Below are 12,931 nucleotides of genomic sequence, written 5' to 3' on the forward strand. Positions count from 1 at the left end.
ATCTATATCTGGTTTTTAAATAAAAGAACGGGAGAACCAGTCTTTCTTACCATTTTAAATATGACGAGAATGTGAAATATTCCTGCAATGGATATTCATGCTTTGCGTATCAGCACCAGCATGTGCGGCTGTGATGCTGCTGTCTTGGCACATTTTCTTATACAGCACCATAACCATTTATTTGTTTATGGAACAAATTTTACAAACCGGCATTGAAATGCAAAGACAGTTCTACCACTTCCATCTTACTCTCATGCATGTCTAATTAGAAGCATCTCCAACTGAACTCAAAAGGAATTACAGCAGAATCCTGTACATGTCTACTCAGAAGTAGGTCCACAGAAAACAGTTGCACTCTAAGAGTGCATAGGACCAGAGTCTCTAATTCCTAAGGGATTTTAAAAGATGAATTACCACGCAGATAACTTTTTTTTAAGAAAAAAAGCTAACAGAATAATTTATCACCTACTGAAGAGGGAGGAAAGAGTGAGTGTTTTAAAAAGATGAACTATCGCAGCTCAAGCATAGGTTTTTCGATCATAAAAAAATCTGATGGTATCTTGTTAATTACTTAACTAATGATGTAATATTTCAGTGGAATATTTGTGAAAGGAAAATAAGCAGGATTTAAGCCTAAGGGCAGAATCTAATAGACTTATAACAGAGATAGCAATAAAAGAAAGACTTATTGCAATAATTGATTGAGTACCGAAGCATATATAATATGTTCCAGCAGAACAACATTCACATTTTAATAATTTATAGTATATATAACTTACTAGTCCAGATAATGGGAACAGCCATAAAAGAGCAGGACTGAAGACAGCATGTTGCACAGCAAAGGAACGTAATTATCCAATAAATTGTACTTCTTGTATTTTTGCATGCTCTGTTTGAATGTGTACATAAAAACAGAACAACAATATTCTAATTTTAATTTCCACAGACCTCTCCTTTCTTATGAAAAGAGATTTGTGTATGTTTCAGTATCATTTCTGAAACCAAGGAACACAAGACTGATTTAAAATTTTCATAGTTTTTGTGTTCTCCTCTTCTAATTGCCAGTGGTAACCTTAAAGGGGTGCTAATCCCTTTCCTAAAGGGAACATTTGCATTGTAGTGATGTTCCTTGGCAACACATCCTCCTCGCATCCTCCTCGGAATAATCTTCATGTCTGCTTCATCCATCAACTTAAAGTGAGTTCTCAGAGCACTTTCTATATCAATTCAGAATACAAGGATGTCTCAGACTCCCACTTCTATTCCAAACATAATTTACCAGCAGGAACGCCTTCCTATATAAATGAAAATTAAATTATAGATCTGTTCATGATACAAAAATCTGTTAGAGGCAAGGCTAAAATGCATAGAACTTGTTACCTACTTAGATTTAATGCTAAACATTATTTTAAAGGAGTATTTAAGATGTGGGGCTTTCTATCAAAAAACATTCCAAAAATCAAAAGCATTCACAACACAAAAATACAGGATCATTTTTATGGCAGACATTAGGAGGCAGTTAAATTTGTCAAAGTAACAGTTGGCATCTGTCTGTCTCGGGAGACAATGGAAGAGTATGTCTTCAGAAGTGAAGTCAAACCTGCTGGGGGTGTTGCAGCCCCTGCTGTGGCTGTAGAGACAGATACAGGAGAGACATGTTTTGTTGCAGCTGGGGCAAATGAAGGCATCCGATTATGCTGATGCACGTGTACCAAAGATGTGCAAATTGTCCAGCTTTGATGGCAACCCTCGAAACATATGCTGGAGGACTAGGTCTGATTTGCTTGTTGAATTATCAATTTAAATAAAGTTTGCATGAATATGGACACTGCAAAGCCATAAATTAGTGCATTGTGGTACAAATATTATGTGATTTTCATATTCTGCAATTATCCAAGTCATATATGGAAAACCATTTAAAAATAATACTAATAAATCGATTTAGAAACCATAGCCAGGATCCAAAGGACTGTGAAACTTGAGGACAAACTAAATGCGAACTGTGTGAATACAACTGATCTGTATATGCTTGTTCTTTTACTGGCAGCCATGGGGGTGTTTGTGCAGCTTTGGGATAGTGATGGGAGGGTGGAAAATTAACTCTTCCTGCCATGGCTTTTGAATTTGCTATTTGCATTTTAAAGGAAGCACCCTTGCCATCAATATTCCCACTTAAGTGAAACTGCATCTTCCAAGACACATTTTTTGCCAAGATGAAGGCAGGGTGAGAAAAAGCTACATATCCCCTCCCCACCACTCCCCTGGAGCTGCCATTTATACAATGGCAGAAACAACAATAAAAAGCATATTAACTGTATTCACTTAATTCAACCCTAGTTCTGCAAGCTCTGTTTTTCCACAAACAGCAGCATACCACATTGCAAACTGCTTTAGAAACAAAGCAGAGAGGAGTTTCAAAAGTACTTTGTGCTAATGGTGTTGAGTGAGCTGTTCAAGGGGAAAGCCACAAATTCCAAAGGGCCAGCACATGGCCCAGCCTTCCATAAATGATTCATATAGTAAACAAGATGCTTGGCCCTTAAGAAATCCTTTCCATTCACTCAAGCAGGCTCAATGACTCCTACTCAATTCATCTTAGCCCATGGCTTATCTAGTCTGACTGATCTTCTGCTTTGTTATTCATAAAATGAGTTAAAGAACAGAAAGGTGCTTCAAGAGTTGGCTAATAACTATGTATATGCAGTGGCAGATAGTAGGGTTGCTAAAAGGCTGATTTAAAATAGTCATGATTTGGCTTCTCTACAGTCTGGCTGGGATATTTTCATCTAGGGAACCCCCCAATATCAGCGGCCCATGGGCAAAGTTTCATTTATATGCATGTGCTTAATTTAAATGCAAATGTGATGTGACTCTTTCTCTCCCCTAAGGAAATGGTGGCAGCCTTAAGCAGTAAGCCTGACAAAACAGGCGTTGTTTTGCAAACAAGATGGAGTTATGCAGCCAAATAATATTGTTGCAGTTTCAGAGGTTTGTCCCACCAAGTTTAATAGGGCTTACTTTTAGGTAAGCATGTACAGGATTCCAATCTTAGTTTCTTATTTCCAATTGATGTTCACTGTAGGACAACCACCAACTCAGATCCATTTCGTTTCCTTTGTTCTCACAAAAAGCTCCCGACAAAGAAAAAACTGACCTATTTCAAAAGAAATCAGGTCTTATCTAAAAAAAGGAGAGTGTTCTAATTTGCAGTTGAAGCCAAACAAGAAGGAACCATACAATAACCTTTTAATGTCATTGCTTGCTCCAAGTTCTCTTTAATCACATGGCTGCAGAGCAGAAGATGAAGGCCTAGTGTTTGCAGGTCACATTGCCACTCTCTTCCATTGCATCTTCTTTGCTAAGCTAGCTCAGGGGCGTAGTGGGAAAATATTTCACTGCCAGCAACCAGCAAAATTGGATGCAAGAAGAAGTTTGTGAAGTCACCCAGGAGAAAATCTCTCACACAGCCCGACTGGGAATGTGTGGGAGACTTTTTCACCCATTAATTCTGAAAGCAGTATAGCAGTTGTGTCTAGCTTCACTGAGCTATTTAAATGTTCAGCTATTTACTTAATTATGCTTTAATTAATAGCATCACTAACACATCTGTAAACCTTTCCCCCCCCACACTCTCAATGTTTTAAGAACTAGACCAGATGGATACATTGTGTTCCATATTTCATCCTATTTACAAATTTACTGACCCTCAAAATCCAGTATTGATCTTAGGTTTACTTTGATCAATACTAATCTGTGTGATAAATTAGTCTTTACATTGACCTCAGCAAAAGTCACTGCATACATATGAGTAAAACACCACAAAGTATATTTAATTAGAGTCAACTAAATGTTTGGGGTTTCCCCCCAAACAATTACATGTAAAATGGCCATTCATTATTACTAAAGCTAACACGTAAATCTAATCTCAATAATAGCACAATCTCTATAATGACACCCCATTAATATGACCCGCATCTCTATTATTTTAAGACATATATGTTTTCTGCCGTATATCTAGTTGGTTGGAGAAACAGCAGATTATATTTTGATCAAGCTATTAAGGTTCAGTATTGTCCCCTTTGGGGACGCAGGTGGCGCTGTGGGTTAAAGCCTCAGCGCCTAGGACTTGCCGATCGAAAGGTCGGCGGTTCGAATCCCTGCGGCGGGGTGCGCTCCCGCTGCTCGGTCCCAGCGCCTGCCAACCTAGCAGTTCGAAAGCACCTCCGGGTGCAAGTAGATAAATAGGGACCGCTTACCAGCGGGAAGGTAAACGGCGTTTCCGTGTGCAGCTCTGGCGCGCCAGAGCAGCGATGTCACGCTGGCCACGTGACCCGGAAGTGTCTTCGGACAGCGCAGGCCCCATGCCTCTTAAGTGAGATGGGCGCACAACCCCAGAGTCTGTCAAGACTGGCCCGTACGGGCAGGGGTACCTTTACCTTTACCTTTTTTTTTATTGTCCCCTTTGAGGTCATTTTTTTAAAATGTCATTTTTTTTAAGCAGAGGAACAATTTAAACATTAGAAATTGGGATGATTCAAATCTGCAAATGCCGATATATTTCCTAAAGGAGCTATCTCATGGACATGCCTGCCATACAGTATCTGTTTTAAGGATGCACACATGACATCAGGTAGAGAAGCCTGAAAGTCACTTTTGGTCTTGAAACTATTGCAAAATATGTTTGGAAGTGTCATTGTGCTCTGCTTTCTGCTGTTTTCAATCAGCTATTTTTGCTGAAAATGCCATCTGCATCCTGCCCAGTTATAGAATAGTTATCAAGAACGTGCTCAGCTTTCAAAATGGCTACTGGAATAGATTGTTTATCAGTTTCAGCCATTACACAAACTGTACATGTGTACTCAGGCATCAAAAAATCCAACACTCAACCGCATTCTCCTAGAACATTCTCCATCTTTGACCCCTTGATCTCTCAGCCATCTTCACTTGGACTGAACAGAATTACGACCAGCAAGCCTCCTTGGTTGATAACGTGTTTCACACAACACATGTTCTAGAGGTTTCATGAATTAGGATCTTCAGATATAGGCAACAGTGGCTCTTGGCAGATTTACCCAGTTAACGTACACTCACACAGGTGTTAAGACGCAGAGAAAAGAATACACTCCACCAAGCGGTGATAACCGAAAGTGCAGAGAAAGCATCGTGCCCAAACGCAGCATTTGCACGATGGACAGTATTGCATTCTGGGTCTTATTGTAACTGAAACTGATGGAATGTTAATAAACAGACGTAGTGGAACTGGGTTGCATTGAAATTCCGGTGCCAGGTGGGGAAAACAGTGAAGACAGTAAGCAGGCTTTTAAAAAGATATTTTGGATTTCCGCTTCAGCTAGCAAAGATAGGGGTGGGGTGGGAATATGAAAAGGAGCTGCTGCAGGAAAGAGGCTGCAAGTAACATCCTGAGAGGAGTGTTTCTGGGACTAAGGTGAACCTGTGACACTCTCTTGCTATTTTTGCTATTGAATGTTGCATTACTGTACTATGGGTAATTATGAGCCAGGGTCAAACCATTTCCAGCCTGACATGGGGACAACATCCAAGGACCTGATTCTGTATCTTCAGCCAATAGCCCTCTCTTCTTCTTCTTCTTCTTCTTCTTCTTCTTCTTCTTCTTCTTCTTCCTCCTCTTCTTCTTCCCCCCACAGTGGGGGACTTTGTTTGAAGTAAGCATGCACAGACTGGGCAAAACAGCTGGAGTCCTATACAGTCATACCTCATGTTGTGTCTGCTTCAGGTTACGTCTTTTCAAGTTGTGTCCCACAGCCACCCGGAAGTACCAGAATGGGTTACTTCCAGGTTCGCTGCTCACGCATGTGCAGAAGCGCTAAATCACATTCATGAGCAAACACGGTGCTTCTGGATGTGAACGCTTTGAGTTGAGGGCATGCCTCCAGGACGGATTACATCCACAACTCGAGGTACCACTGTATATATTTTAAGGTAAAGGTAAAGGTACCCCTGCCCATACGGGCCAGTCTTGACAGACTCTGGGGTTGTGCGCCCATCTCACTCAAGAGGCCGGGGGCCAGCACTGTCCGAAGACACTTCCGGGTCACGTGGCCAGCGTGACATCGCTGCTCTGGCGAGCCAGAGCCGCACACGGAAACACCGTTTACCTTCCCGCTGGTAAGCGGTCCCTATTTATCTACTTGCACTCGGGGGTGCTTTCGAACTGCTAGGTTGGCAGGCGCTGGGACCGAACAACGGGAGCGCACCCTGCCGCGGGGATTCAAACCGCCGACCTTTCGATCGGCAAGCCCTAGGCGCTGAGGCTTTTACCCACAGCGCCACCCGCGTCCCTCTATATATTTTACCTGTGAGTAAACACCACAAACATAGGGATTTATGCTAGACATCAGATTGCCAGAGACCTTTTTTCACCCCTAGGAGCTCAAAAGAATCCCTTGTTTTCTTGGCGTACTCAAATTTACTACTGTTGCCCGGCTTGAAAGTATCATACCAGTGCCTACTTTCATTAAGCAATTACAACAAATTGTGAAAAATAATCTGAACATCATTAAGAGATGAATGCTTTATTGAATAAAAGAAGAAAGAGAAACTATCACATTTTCTTGAAGTGATGAAATCTCATTCTGTATATTTCGAAGCGGTAGAGAGGCAGGAAAAAATGTGATTATGGCCTCTATTAAATTATCACCTGCAGCATAATCCATAAGAACCAATTATTTCTTTCATGGCAATTATGCTCCTCTGAATTAGACACCAATAAAACTCATTCAGTCATCCAAACATATAAGCAAACAATATCCACCAAAAGCTAAGTGCATTACACACCCATTCCAGTTATGCAGAGGAATACATTTGATTAGGAGACGCTCAGAAACCTATTATTCAATAGAGCAAATAAAGGAACCAAGGAGGGAAAAAAACTCTTTTCAAGACAGTGTGTCTAAAAGATTAAACATGGTTGCTGAGACATTGGATCATTAACCTTTAAGATTTGTCCTGGGCAACCTAGTAAGGTAAGAACTCATGACGACAAAAAACAAAAACAAAACAAAACCAGCTTATGGTCAATTGCATTAAATGCTACTGACAGCAGAAGTAATGTAACACCTTGTATGACTAAGTACAGATTTTCAGGACCCTCCTTGTCTTCTGCTGACAAATGAACCATAAGCAGAGAGCAGGTGGACTGACAAGAGATGCTTATACATACAGCATTCGCTGCAAGATGACTCATGCAAGCAAATCAAGCATTAATTTCACATTCTCAGAGAACAAGAACACACATTTGAAAAAGTTTTAAATGATATTTAGAATCACTTATGACATACTTCTGTTTTGTTTTCTTTTTACACATACAAATCTGCCCATCTATATTTTGGAAAGGTCACCACGCTTCAACTAATATTTTTAAGTTGACAATTGTAAGAACACTAAAAAGCATTCATGGTGATGGTAATGCGCATTCCAGCACTTCAACAGAGCTGTCATGTTTATTCTTCCTGGCAGAGCCCAAAGGCAGAAGTTCAACAGACAATGGCTCCTCCTCATTGCATCTATGAAAAAAAGTTTGCACCTAGTGTGTATCTGTTTGCCAAACAACAATCCAAGTTACGAGGCAACTGCCAGGAAAAGGGGACAAATTTCTTGTCCCTAACCGCTACATTTTAGCTTCTGTGCTACAGTTTCTCATTAGCACCTATCATTAATGTCAGGACTGCCTCTAGGTCCCAGCTCACAGAGGACCAACGCCCGGTTGATGTAATGTACAAAAGTCTTTATTGAAGTTTAGTTTCCATTTCAAACCCCAGAGCGCGCAGCCCTACGTCTTGACTGTAGATTGGCGAAGTCCCCTCTGAGTCACTATCCCTTCCGCACCAGTTTAAGATCCTAGCCCGGCTCCACCTCCTGCGCTGTTCCTTCCTCCTCTGGGTCCTTCTGCCCCCTGGGGTTTCCTCCTTCCTGGACTCTTCTGATGCTGACCCCCCTGAGTCTTGCCCTTCCTTCCGGCGGGCTTTAGGACCTGGCTCCCTATCCGGGCTCCCTGCTGTGCTGCTCGCCTGAACATTTGAACTTGGCGTACGCGCCCAGCCGGTAACCTTCCTCCTGACCGTTTCCCCGCTCTCCGGTGTGGGCGTGGTCAAACCTGACTCATCTCCTCTCGCTGGTGGTGAGAACACTGGTCCCGATTCCTGGGACTCCCCCTCCCTACTGCGCTCTAGTGGGGAAGCTGGTCCTGATTTCCAACTGCTGCTCAGGGAGTCCCCGCTGGCCCCTTCCTCCTGGGGTTTGCCCCCTGGAGCCCCCCTTGCCCTGGCCATCGGCGCTCCCTTCTGTGAATCTTCCGATTCGCTGGAGAGGCTCGTGGAATGACTCTGGCCACTGTCACTGCCTCCACCCCACTGGGATTCCTCCTCCTCGCTCTCCATTTGCTCCCCCTCCTGTGTCTCTGCTCCTGAACCCCTGACAATTAAGCTTCAAAAAAAGGCTAGAAAGTAGAATACAATTGTGAATGAAAAGGATGGTGTACGCCAAGTATACACCAAGGACATAAGCTTTTAAAAAAGTATCAAAAAAAGAACTTTTACAAGTGGAATTCACAGTAGTGGAAATCCCATCTCAAAGCAAGATCTGCAGCATATCTGCCTTCTTCCTCTACAATTAATTTACCGTACAAAATATGGCCTCCTATTCAAGGATTGGTCAAATTGTGTCTCAAGAGCCACATGTGTTCAGATCTGGCTCCTGAGCCAATGAAGGTGTTCACTCCAGCTGCAGGCACTGCCTCAGGCAAAGGGAAGCATCTGGTATGCAGGAAAGCTCAAGTAACTGAAGAGACAAGGGTTGTGACATACTATAGCTTTAAATCACATTCAAATTACATTCTTTCCCTCAAAGAATTCTGGGTACTGTAGTTTACTCCTCACAGAGCTTCAGCTCCCAGCAACCCTTTAATGAACTACAGTGCCCAGAATTCTCTGAGGGAATGTGCTTTAAAGGTATAGCCTATATAACGCCAAGTGCACATCATGTAGGAGAGAGAAGAGGGAAAGAGCTGCTGAAGGAACATGAAGCAGGGAGGGGACAGAAGTCACTGTCTTAAGATGTGTGGATTAATGGTGTGGAAAGGAAGAGTGAGTTACTGGCTGCTAAATAGTGTGGATTGCAAGCAGAGGATCAAAAAGAACAAACAAACCTAGGGAGGAGAGAAAAGGAGAGAAGGAGGCTACATCAAGGCTGAAATAGAGCAAAAGGTGTTGCCCACTTTGGGGTAACCATGACCACCTTGCAGGAGTTATGGGGTATGGGAAATTTAGTGGAGTCTGATCCATTTGGGCAAACACAGGGCTGCCCTACCAACCCCAGCTTTTTCTTTGGCCTCACCAATGCCCTAGCAGAACACAGCAGGGGAGACACTAGAATTGTAAAATGGCAGTCTTCCCTCCCAGGTTTCACCTGGGTCTCCCACCTGTTTTATAATTAAGAAAAAGAAAATGCTCACTTTTAAATCCACAACAGCTGCCACCAGTTTATATTAATATTATATTACCGCACGTTATTATTTGTCCACAAAGGTTATATGGAGCCTCTCTAAAGGAATGTGTTTGAAAGCGTGTGTGAAAGGTCATGTGGGTAGCCAAGCACAGGCAGATCTACGAATTCATGCGTATGTTTGTGTGTGCCTGTGTGACAAATCACACACACACAAAAGGACCATAGCTCGGTGGGTAGAGCACGAGACCCTTAAATTTCAAGGTCGTGGGTTCGAGCCGCACTATGCTGGCATAAAGATTCCTGCATTGATCAAGATGTCAACTCTATTCTCCCGTGATGGCTCTCATTGAATATATGGGCAATAATTGTACACAGCTGAAAACTCTGGCAGCATTAAGATAAATTCCACAGTGTAAACAAGTTTTGATAGACGCTATAATGGAATACCGAACGGTATAGTTTTTGTAAAATATGCAGGATTTTGTAAAATGAACCATGGAAAGAGAAGAACGGAGGTCATCGATATCTTAAGGATGTAAAATGAGTGCAGTAGTACCTTGGGTTAAGTACTTAATTCGTTCCGGAGGTCCGTTCTTAACCTGAAACTGTTCTTAACCTGAAGCACCACTTTAGCTAATGAGGCCTCCTGCCGCCGCCGCACCGCAAGAGCACGATTTCTGTACTCATCCTGAAGCAAAGTTCTTAACCCGAGGTACTACTTCTGGGTTAGCGGAGTCTGTAACCTGAAGCACCTGTAACCTGAAGCGTCTGTAACCTGAGGTACCAGTGTATCTTAAGTTGTGCAACAGAATCTAATAAAAATTGTATACAGTGTTACCTCAGATTACATACGCTTCTGGTTACAGACACTGCTAACCCAGAAATAGCGCTTCAGGTTAAGAACTTTGCTTCAGGATGAGAACAGAAATCGTGCTCCGGCGGCGCGGCAGCAGCAGGAGGCCCCATTAGCTAAAGTGGTGCTTCAGGTTAAGAATGGACCAACAGAACGAATAAAGTACTTTACCCGAGGTACCACTGTACATATGGGACCAGCCCAGGGACACAAGGCAAGCCCCGCCCCCTCCTCTCTCGTGCAGCCCTGGCGAGCAGCTGCAATCCAGGCCGCCTCGCGCCCGCCTGCCACTCACCGCCTCTCAGCAGCCTGCCTGGCGCTGCCTCCACAGCTGCGGGGGCTCGTGGCTCCCTCGCCCCTCGCCCTCCGGCTCCCTCAGCCGCCAGCCTGGCTCCGCTTCGCCCGCCGCTCCCGCTCGCCCTTCTTCCTCCGCTGCGGAGCCGCGCGTTGCTCTCGCGCTCTCGTCCTCTTTTCGCAGCCGCAATGCAGCAGCTCCATTCCCCGCCAGGTCCTGGGCGCCGGGCGGCTCGCGAGGCGACGCTACCTGCCTGCCTGCCTGCCCGCCCTCCTCGGCGCCCTAGCCGACACTAGCGCAGGTGGGCGCCGTCGGAGGTGGGCACAGCCGCGCCGTTGGAGGCTACGGGCTCTGGAGAAAAAGAAACGCCGCTTTCCTTTTATGCGCCTCGCGAGAGGGGGGCTGGGGCTGGGGACTTAAATGCCTCCGAGCAGCTGCAGGTGGGCGCGTAGCATAGCGCCCCCTGACGGCAGAACATTCTCGGCTCCGGGGGTAGTTTCTCCGGGCGCCGGGCGCCTGCGCAAACGACCTCAGGACCAGGAATGAGCGCGCTGCGCTGCGTGGGAATGGCTGGAATTCCCAGGCTAGGAACCGAAGTGGATTTGGGGGGACGCCAAGGCAAGCCTGAATTCCAGGAAGTGAGGCTCCACTTCCCGTCAGGAACTCAGCTGATTAAGCCCTGGGAGGCAATTTCTCACCAACAACAAAAGGTTGCTTGGCCTGGGATAGGCAAGCTTTCTGGTAATGCTACAAACCACCCACAGACCCTAATCCTAGATGTGATGGCGTGGGGTATGTGGTGCAGTTTTTAAGCATGAGACTGTTATGCGCCTGTTAAGTGAGCTCTGGGCGACAGTCAGGAGCGCCTGAGACTCTTAAACTCAGGGTTGCTGGTTTGAGCCCCATGCGGGGCAAAAGATTTCTGCCTTGCAGGGGGTCAGACTAGATGACCCTCGTGGTCCCTTCCAATTTGATGGTTCTTCAGAAGCTCAAAGGTCATGCCTTGGTGTTAAAGCCAGGTTCTGAGCCAGGGTCTGTCTTCAAACACTTTGTCAATGAAACTTCCTCAGCCATCCCACCCAATGATGTGGTCTTTTCTCAAGCCAGAGAGAACTGACAGTGCCCTCTGTCGCCTCACTGATGTCAATAAATGAAATACTAAGTTCTCTCCTGCTAAGCTGATTGTCTTGGCCTCCCCACATCCATGTTGTCCCAGGAACCCTTGATGATAGAATACACACACACACACACACACACACACCAAAGCTATTAAAATTACTCCTTGGCCCCTAAAGTCTCTCCTTGGGTAGAGCTGAAAACTTGGCATTTGTCATCCCACCACCACACCTCCTATTTGTAAGGAATTACAGTGGTACCTCAGGTTATATACGCTTCAGGTTACATACGCTTCAGGTTAGACTCCGCTAACCCAGAAATAGTACCTCGGGTTAAGAACTTTGCATCAGGATGAGAACAGAAATTCTGCTCCGGCGGCACGGCAGCAGCAAGAGGCCCCATTAGCTAAAGTGGTGCTTCAGGTTAAGAACAGTTTCAGGTTAAGAATGGACCTCAGGAACGAATTAAGTACTTAACCCGAGGTACAGGTAATATATCTGTTCAGCTTTTCTAGAAAACAGGTTGACTTGGGTTACTGAGAAATAAGAGGAAGTGGCAGCATTCTCAGAGGAAGCCCAAGGTTTGCTGTAGAAAAAATAATTTAGGGGATAATGGTGGGGTGAACCCAACTAAAACAGCCTAACAAGGACTGAGCATGCTCAATGGCCACAGAATGCTGAAAGTCTATAGAGAGACAAAACAGTATCCTGAAATAGGGCATGGGCACTCCAAACTGCAAGAATTTGTTTCAGCTCCCATTTCTGTATATGTAAATGCCATCATCCTGATTCCTAATCTTGTTTTGTTCACCACTTTTGTAACCCAAGGCTTTCCAGAAGCCTTTTAAATATTTAACGTTTCACCGCTGCCAATTTTTGTACTATGTTTCAAATTGCTGTCCCCCCCCCCCATTTGTTTATGGTAGTGTTTTTTAGATGTGTGTTTCTGTTTATACCTTTCTTGCATTGCGAAGCTGCTCTGAGTACCCCATGGGTAGAAGAACAGAGTATAAATAAATTACCACCATATATTCGTGTTTCTTTATATGTAAGTCTGCTCAAGGTATGAGCTGGTTTGTTTATTGAAAGTTTGATTATCCTTAAAAAGAAATTATGTTAGTTGTTTACATAAAGCCTTATAAATAGGAGGACAAAGTTAATGTTTTTATTAAATGTTTTAATAAA

General features: G+C 44.2%; 1 protein-coding gene across 3 annotated transcripts in view; it reads right to left on the bottom strand.

The window, feature by feature from the left end:
• THSD7A (thrombospondin type 1 domain containing 7A) overlaps positions 1 to 11,192 on the bottom strand; it is a 265,935-nt gene extending 254,743 nt beyond the window's left edge. The window contains exon 1 of one of the 3 annotated variants that reach the window (XM_083705189.1): positions 10,632 to 11,192. The gene's annotated coding sequence lies outside the window, so the exon portion shown is untranslated. The remainder of the gene's footprint in view (positions 1 to 10,631) is intronic. The other 2 variants (XM_083705190.1, XM_083705193.1) reach the window with 2 other exon arrangements.
• Between the last annotated feature and the right edge of the window lie 1,739 nt (positions 11,193 to 12,931).

This window comes from Podarcis gaigeae (genome assembly GCF_964106915.1).
Source record: "Podarcis gaigeae genome assembly, chromosome: 12".
Taxonomy (NCBI): domain Eukaryota; kingdom Metazoa; phylum Chordata; class Lepidosauria; order Squamata; family Lacertidae; genus Podarcis; species Podarcis gaigeae.